Raw genomic sequence first — 8,533 nt, 5'->3', positions numbered from 1 at the left:
CTTTAGGTGTCTTGAAAATGATGTAACTTGCATTTATATAGTTTTTCATAAAAAAAACCCTCAAAATTTCTATTATTCTGCCATTTTAGAGCCATATTTCTTCTGTTGGTTTGGCGTCATATGCCTCATAACCATGCGACATGCTTTCTAAACCGGGAAATAGTTTCTGATGAATATATTTGAAAAGTATTGTAACTTCAGAACATCGTAAGCCGGACTCGATTGAGAGATTTTTACTTGTAAAGTAATGTGAAGATTTTGTACTTGGTTATGGTCACTGTGTTTGTTAAATTTCTTATAGAATTGCAATTCTTTGTGGAATCTGAACACGTAGGTACTGTAACAGTGTGTTCTTGTAACAGGCGTACCAAGTGTTTTTGGTGAATTTCGAAGCTGCAGCTTGTGAAAAGGTAATTGTGTGTTTACAGTTTTACTCGTAAGCGCACTTAAAATACTTGAAACTATTTATGATGCTTAAATCTTCTATTTTTTCACATTTCAATTTTCAATGTTTTGTGAATTGTGTTCAATTCTTCTGGAGTGTTTTTTGTATATATTGTGTGTGCTTACCTTAGTTTTTCACATTTGGTGGTATTGATACATTTACACATTTTGTGCTTTCATGTTTTTGCTTTCACAATTTTTTAAAATTAACTTGATTTAATTTCACACTTTAACACTTGTGAATTAATTTTCATTTATGCTTGCATTTTCTTTTTAAATCGCAAGTATTTCTTAACAGTTTGAATTTTGCTTGATTAATTTAATTTCTTGGTCAATTAATTTTGATTTAATTTTCTTTAACAAATTAATTCAAAAACTTAGTAATTTTGTGTTGTTTTCAAGTAATAGTAAAATTTTCTTATGATTGTGAATTCCACTTATATTGAATTTAAAAATAAATTTTTTTATCTTTAAAATTTTTATAAGGGTTTCATCTATTAACCACCAATGATAGGATTAAATTTGTGTGCCAAAGTGATAGCTTGTGCTGTTCCTTCAATTTTCTTGAATTGAGTTAAGGCAGGGGAGACAGTTAATGTGGTTGGATGGAGTGATGCCCTTTAATTATCATAAGCCTATATGAATACCTCACACTTGTTTCAATGAACTTAGTCCGATACCTCACATATTGCAATACACCACCTGAATACCTGAATTAGCCCTGGTCACTGATTAACCCGAACTATATCCCCACAGAATTACCCATAATTGGGTAATTTTTTAACTGCACGCGCTACCAACGCTGCAGGTAAACCCCCTTCTACTGAGTTAACCTGTACCACTGTTGGCAACACTGTTGCCAGGACCGGCCGGCAGAGCGCTCTCCCTTCAATTGCTTTTTGTTCGCTCGAGCATTGGGACGTTTCCTAGCTCAAGCGAAGATTTTGGTCTTTAGCCCGACCCACAGATCAACCTGCTGTTTTCTTGATGAACCTTGGTTATTAAATCATCCATTAAGTCGGTATCGGAAGCGAGACCAGTTGAAAATTTCGAGGCCATCCCTTCTTCTTCGAAAGTTTCCTTCCCAGCAGGTCCTTTTACAGATTCAGGGGTTGGTGGTAGCCACTTTGATGAAATAACATTTAACTTGGCAGAGTATAACGCTAATATTCTAGGTTTGCCTCAGAATTATAGACCTCTAGTTAGTTCATTTAGGTTTTTCGGACATTCGGGATCATGTCAGTAAGAATTTCCCCGAGTTTTTGGGTGATATGTTGCAGGATTATCAGGGGGGAGGGGAATCAATATACCTTCTTTCACTTAAAAGAATGGCTCCTTCTTCGTCTTCTTCTTCTTCTCCATCTCCTTTTACGTCTGTTTTTCCTTCTATTCCTAATGTTTCTCGCCACTCCTTAGCTACAAGCTCTACCTCTCAAGTTCCTCCTCACTCTTCTCTTTTGGGGCATGCCTTAGCTTCGTCTACAACCTGTCAACAGGTTCCCCCGGGTGGTTCGTTCCTGGAGGAGTCCCGTTCTGAGGTCCCTCGTTCAGAAGCTGAGGGTCCGGTAAATGGACAGTTAGGCATTTCGGATCCAGTGGGCGTATCCTGCTCTCTTAGCGCACCTGTCAATGCGAGCTTGGTGGGCGGGGCCTCGTACTGCCTGAGTTCTTCTGCAGGGGTTCTGGTAGTTATACCAGGTATGTCCTCTCCCTTTTCCTCTTCTCCTTCGATGTCTTTCCCAAACTTTTCTCAGGGTGCGGCGGTTTCATTTTCTAAGGGTTATGGTATTGGTGCTGGTTTGGTGGGGGTTTCGGCAGCAGAGATTCCCTCTTCTAATTCTTATGTAACCGCTGGGTGGTATGATTGGTACTGGCATTGCGGCTACTGCGGTGTTAGGTACTGGTATGGTTCGCTCTGGTAAAAGCAATCTCGCTCTGGGAGCAAGTTTTTCCGTGTTAGCGGGCTCCCCTGCGGTTAGGAACTTAGGTAATGTCGCAGGTGTTGTGGCTTTGGAGTTCTCAGGTGTTGGCGCAGGGTATTTGGGGAGGTTAAATGTAGATGTTTCAACCTCAGTTCCTTTGCAATCCGGTTTGGGTAGATCGGCGGCGCCTTATGCATCGAATGTGTCATCAGGTCTTCAGGATAAGATGATCCATGCGGATGTTTCACACCAGGGGGGGTCGGCCTCAGGGGGGTTTACTTCGGATTCGGAACACCCAGTGTTTGTCAGTGCAACAACTCCACGAGCTGCGTCGGCTCTCTTAGGAGAGAGGTTTCTGGCACAACTGGCTACGGTTAGTGCGGGGATTCTGCATGGATTGATTGGTCAGGATTCCAGGTATAAGGATTTATTGAGTTCACCCTCTTTCCAGTTGGGTAAGTTAGATGTTTGTCCTGTCTTTTGTCCTGCTCCTCTCCGATCGAAGGATCCAGATAGGGAAACGGCGCTGGAAGAAGAAGTCCCTATCGTGGAAGAGAGTTTTCCCCAAGCGGGAGAAAGTGAATATAAAAGGATGGTACAATTTATTCACGATTTGTTTCCTCAGTCGAGAGTGGCGGAGGATCTAGTACACCCTATTCAAACAATGTTCGAGGAATTATATTCCACAAAACCTTCAATACCTTGCACGTCCTGTAAGTTGACTTGGTTTGGTCGGGTGGAGCAGTCCTTGAGAGAGGCGGACATTGGGTTGACTTCTATAGTGGGTTAGGATAGGCAGGATTCTTCTCTACTTCCACCCAGGAAGAATGTGTATGGAGTAGCGGGTAACCCTTTGTCGGTATAAGAGTTCCCCTGAATGAATCAGTGGAGGCTCTTTTGGCAAGAGTTCCCTCGTCGTCTAGACAGGTAGGAATCACCTTGAGAGAAGCAACCATTTTGGAGGACACTCGATGTGGATGTTGTCGGGCTTGATGGGCTTCTTGAAAAGAGACAGGTCCGTTCTGTCAGATCCGGTCCTTTTCGATAATCTGATCACATTGGTGTCGATGGGATTGGCTCATCAAGCAAATGTCGCAGCGGCCGGTACAACCTTTATTGGGAAGAAGAGGAGAGACATACTTGAGCCATCTTCCCCCCATTTCCCAGATATCCATAAGAGGGCCCTGTCCAGGGCGCCCCTCGCACTCTGCTACAAACTCTTCAAAGAGAACGAAGTTGCAGCGATGGTAAACTTCGTCTCTTCAACATCAGTGGTAGAGTCGCAACAGGCGATGATACAGGTTGCGGCACAAGGTGTCAGATCCCCCAAGGATGCCCGTATACCGTCACCTGGTAAGTGTACTACTCGGTCTCCTGCTAGGTTCTCCGCCAAGGCTTCCCTGACGGTAACTTCTAAGCCTTCAGCAGCGAAGAGGGGTTTTCGCAAGTAGGAGATGTTGCCCTCATTGACACCAGTAGGAGGATGTCTGAACCACTTTGTGAACATCTGGGAGAAGTGGGGTGCGGAGTGTTGGGTTGTGGAGGTCCTGAGGAACGGACACAAGATTCCCTCCCGTTCCGTACCTCCCCTATCTGATGTTCCTATTCACCTGACCAGGTATTCCCTGGACTCCATCAGGGGTATGGCCTTGGCAGCGGAGATTTGGTCACTTTTAGAGAAGGGAACGATAGAACCTGCTCCTCCTTCGCCGGGGTTTTACAGCCGGATTTTCGTGACCGCCAAGGCGGGAAGTTCATGGAGACCGATTATAGACTTGTCGGGTCTCAATCAACTGGTGGTTTCTACAAAATTCCACATGGAAACTTCCCAATCTGTGCAGAGGTCGGTTCAGAGAGACGACTGGATGATTTCGGTGGACCTCAAGGACGCCTATTTCCAGATTCCTGTACATCAGGAATCTCGGAAGTTCCTTCGATTCTCGGGTCCATCCGGAACTTTCCAGTTCAAAGTCCTCTGCTTCAGGCTGACCACTGCACCTCAGGTGTTTACGAGGGTAATGTCTCTGATATCTGCGATAATGCATCGTCGAGGATTCAGAATGAGGAGGTATCTTGACGATTGGCTCATTCAGGCTTCGTCGAGAGAGGAAGCGTTAAGAGCAAGGGAGTTCCTGTTACAACTGTGTCAAAGGTTAGGAATAAGAATCAACTTAGAGAAGAGTTCCCTTTCACTATCACAAATCACAAGTAAAGTCATATCTAGGTATGACAATTCAAACTCATCGTTTGAGGGCTTTTCCGACACAAGAGCGAGTGCTTTCTATCCTCAGTCAAATAGAAAGCTTCAGGTCACAGAGGGCTCAACCAGTGAGCGAGTGGAGAAGTTTGTTGGGGAGGATGTCCTCTCTCTCCCTTATTGTTCCAGGATCTCGTCTCCAGATGCGCTCTCTGCAGGCATGTCTCAGGAATCTTTGGGACTTTTGGGAAGAGAGCGCAGTGGTAATCTGGGACGATTCCTGCCTAGAGGATCTTTGATGGTGGTCAGAAGAACCTCATCTGACCGCCGCCATAAGTCTGGCCCTCCCGATTCTGGACTTTCATCTATATACAGATGCCTTGGATCAAGGTTGGGGCGCAACCTTAGAGGAAACTCAGGCCAAGGGCCTTTGGAGGGATCCGGATTGGGAGGAATTGATAAATTACTGTGAGTTGAGAGCAGTAGAGAAAGCACTAACACGGTTTTCAGAGTTGGTCAGGGGAAAAGCAGTAGTGCTTTTCTCGGACAACGTGACGGCGTTGGCTTACCTGAGCGAACAAGGGGGAACAAGGTCGGTAATGCTGAATATGATCACACAGAGGATACTTTGGTGGTGCGAATCGCACGGGGTTTCTCTCCTTCCCCAGTTCATAGCGGCAAAACTAAACATATTGGCAGATGCATTGAGTCGGTCAAGAGAAGTACTAGGGGGCGAGTGGACGTTAGTACAAGAGGAAGTCCAGCTCTTGCTAAAGAGATGGCCGGTTTCAGTAGACCTTTTTGCCACAAGAATGAATTTTCGACTTCCAACCTACTTCTCTCTGGTAGCGGAACCCATGTTGTGTGGGACAGATGCGATGCTCCATTCGTGGGACAACCTACAGGTGTACGCTTTTCCCCCCTTTTGGATTAATACTTCAGGTATTAGGGAAACTAGGAAGCAGTACGGGGACTCAAATGACTCTTATAGCTCCGTTTTGGCCCCACAGACCGTGGTTCCAGATCTCCTAGAAATGTTAGAGGAATCTCCTGTGATCCTCCCGAAAAGGAGAGATCTACTCAGACAACCCCATTTTCATTATTATCATCAGAACCTGCGCATGCTCAACCTAGCTGCGTGGAGACTATCCAGCGAGCGGCGCACAGTACGGGGCTATTAGGAAGTGGCTCGCCAGCTTTCCCTATGTCTAAGAAAGTCTACTAGAAAACTCTATCAAGTTAGGTGGGCAATGTACAGGAACTGGTGTACGAAGGAAGGACATAGTATCTCTTGTCCTGCCATAGCGAAGATTGTGGATTTCCTCCTGTCTCTCAGGAAACACAAGAAGTTGTCATACTCGACTATAACGGGATATAGGTCTATCTATGCTGAGTAGTACGTTCCGGTTTCATCTCCCGGAGTTGTCTAACAGCAGGGTATTGCATGATCTCCTAAGGTCGTTCAAAATTGAACGCCCTATGATACCACTTCAGGCCCCTTCATGGGATTTAGTGGCAGTTTAAAATATGCTGAGGTCTTCAAGTTACGAGCCCTTAGAAGAGTTGTCCCTGAGGGAACTGACCAATAAAGTCTTGTTCTTGGTTTCGCTTGCTACAGCGAAGAGAGGGGAGAGATACAAGCAGTATCTAGGACAGTATCGTTTTCAGGTAGGGATATCTATCTCTCGTATGTACTGGAATTTGTCACCAAATCGGAATCGGAAACCAATCCCCTGCCGAGAGCATTTAGTCTCCTCTCTGGAGGATTTTGTTGAAAACGACAAACTAAAGATGTGCATTTGTCCGGTCTGAGCACTAAAGACATATTTGGCATGCACAGAAAAGCTCTTGCCTCATCTGCAGACGTTATTTGTGTCACCTAGGAATCCCTCTAGAGCCATTTCGAAGAATGCGGTCAGTTTTCTCCTATGGGAAGTTATTACTCAGGCTTCAGGTAACATTCCTGCCGATCCTGGCAGCAGCGATTCTTGCCCGAGAGCACATTCCATTAGAGGAATAGCTACCTCTTCGGCTTTCCTAAGGAACTATTCAGTGTCATCGATTTTGAAAGCAGCAACCTGGAAATCGGCTTCTGTCTTCACGTCTTTCTACCTTAAGGACATTCAGTTCGCTTCGATGGAGGGTTACTCGCTGGGACCTTTTGTAGCCGCTAATGCGGTAGTTCGGTAAGTTTGCACATCGAGTATTAGTGAACAGAGGGGGGGTTATTGCCTTAGGTCTGTAGCTTAGCAAAAGTTTTTTTTTTTATTCCTGTTTTGTTTTTCTTCATTAACGGTACACATTATAAAAAAAATAGGTAGGCAGATAGCATGGATGAACAGCGACGACGACGTGCTTCTCCACCGGCGGTGATCAACAAAGAACCCGAAGGAGCTGCTCAGGCAGCTCCTCCTCCATACATGAGAGGCCTAGCAGCCACATGGGAGGCCCCCCTTTTCCCCCTCTACACATGCGAGGTAATGAATACCTGATGGGAGGTCATCTAGACAGAGACGAGACCTGACTGACGAAACTGACACAAGGTACTCTCTCCACTGGCATTCTCATCCAAAGATGTGATTATACGGGTGAGCTACAATGCATCGTAGGTGAAACTGAGTTACCTGTGCATGATTGCGTAAGGGATCGGGCTGATTGTGATTGAACCCACCTCCTTCCAAATGTTGTTAATCGGGCTAATTCAGGTGTTCAGGTGGTGTGTTGCGACATAAAGTTTTCATTATAAAACTAATATTGTAATACTTACCTGACCACTTGAATGACTCCCACCCTCCTCCCCTCTTCAAAGATTAGTGATTAGCGCAATTGAAGGGAGAGTGCTCTGCCGGCCGGTCCTGGCAACAGTGTTGTCAACGGTGGTAGAGGTAACTCAGTAGAAGGGGGCTTACCTGCAGCGTTGGTAGCACTGGCAGTTAAAAAATTACCCAATTACGGGTAATTCTGTGGGGATATAGCTCGGGCTGGTCAGTGACCAGGGCTAATTCAGGTGTTCAGGTAAGTATTACAATATTAGTTTTATATTGAAAACTTCATATTTGACATACTTTAGTGCATTTAAATGTTGAGATTTTGTTATTTCCCTGCCCGATTTATTTTCCATATCATTGTGCGAGTATCCTTCAGTAATTTTTTACTGAACTAGTAAGTGCTAGCATCATTGTAAAATTGGTGATTGCAGAACTGAGTTTTGCCTTGGCATCTTCTATGCACTCCCTCAGTCCCTGTTGTGTGCGATAGTGTTTACTCAGGTCGGCTCTATCTATCACAAGTGCAGTGGCCTTATGCCACCTCCTCATCGATTTACCCCTATGTAGAATAATTATTCTGTATTTGATCCATTCATTTTAGCAGGATCTTGTTATTCCCTGCCTATTAATTTCCATCCTTCTGATCATTATTTTTTATGCTAATATACATAATTTCTTGAGGCCTTTGTGCTACATAATTTTTACATCATTTGAAAAAGGTCATATGCCGTTATTTCCCCTTAAAGATCTTACAATAGGTCTGCTTTGAAGATCTTGCAAGTCTGATGTATTTCAAAATTAGTTGTTTCTCTTGGAACTATAGCAAACCCATTTTGATCGTCCATTGTGCCAGAAATCCAGGAAGTATTTAAGGCATATACACTGCCATATATATAATACATATATACACTAGCTGGTTACCCACCCTACAGGCGGGTCCCCTAGACTGGTCCGTGTAACCCAGCATATATATATATATATATATATATATATATATATATATATATATATATATATATATAGACATATATATATACACTAGCTGGTTACCCGCCCGTACCCAGCTAGACTGGTCTGTGTAACCCAGCATATATATATATATATATATATATATATATATATATTATATATATATATATATATATATATATATATACTAGCTGGTTACCCGCCCTATGGGCGGGTCCCAGCTAGATTGGTCC

This window comes from Macrobrachium nipponense, chromosome 3, assembly GCF_015104395.2.
Source record: "Macrobrachium nipponense isolate FS-2020 chromosome 3, ASM1510439v2, whole genome shotgun sequence".
Classification (NCBI taxonomy): Eukaryota; Metazoa; Arthropoda; class Malacostraca; order Decapoda; family Palaemonidae; genus Macrobrachium; species Macrobrachium nipponense.
The sequence above is the reverse complement of the archived record's forward strand: the minus strand, read 5'-3'. Positions refer to the sequence as shown.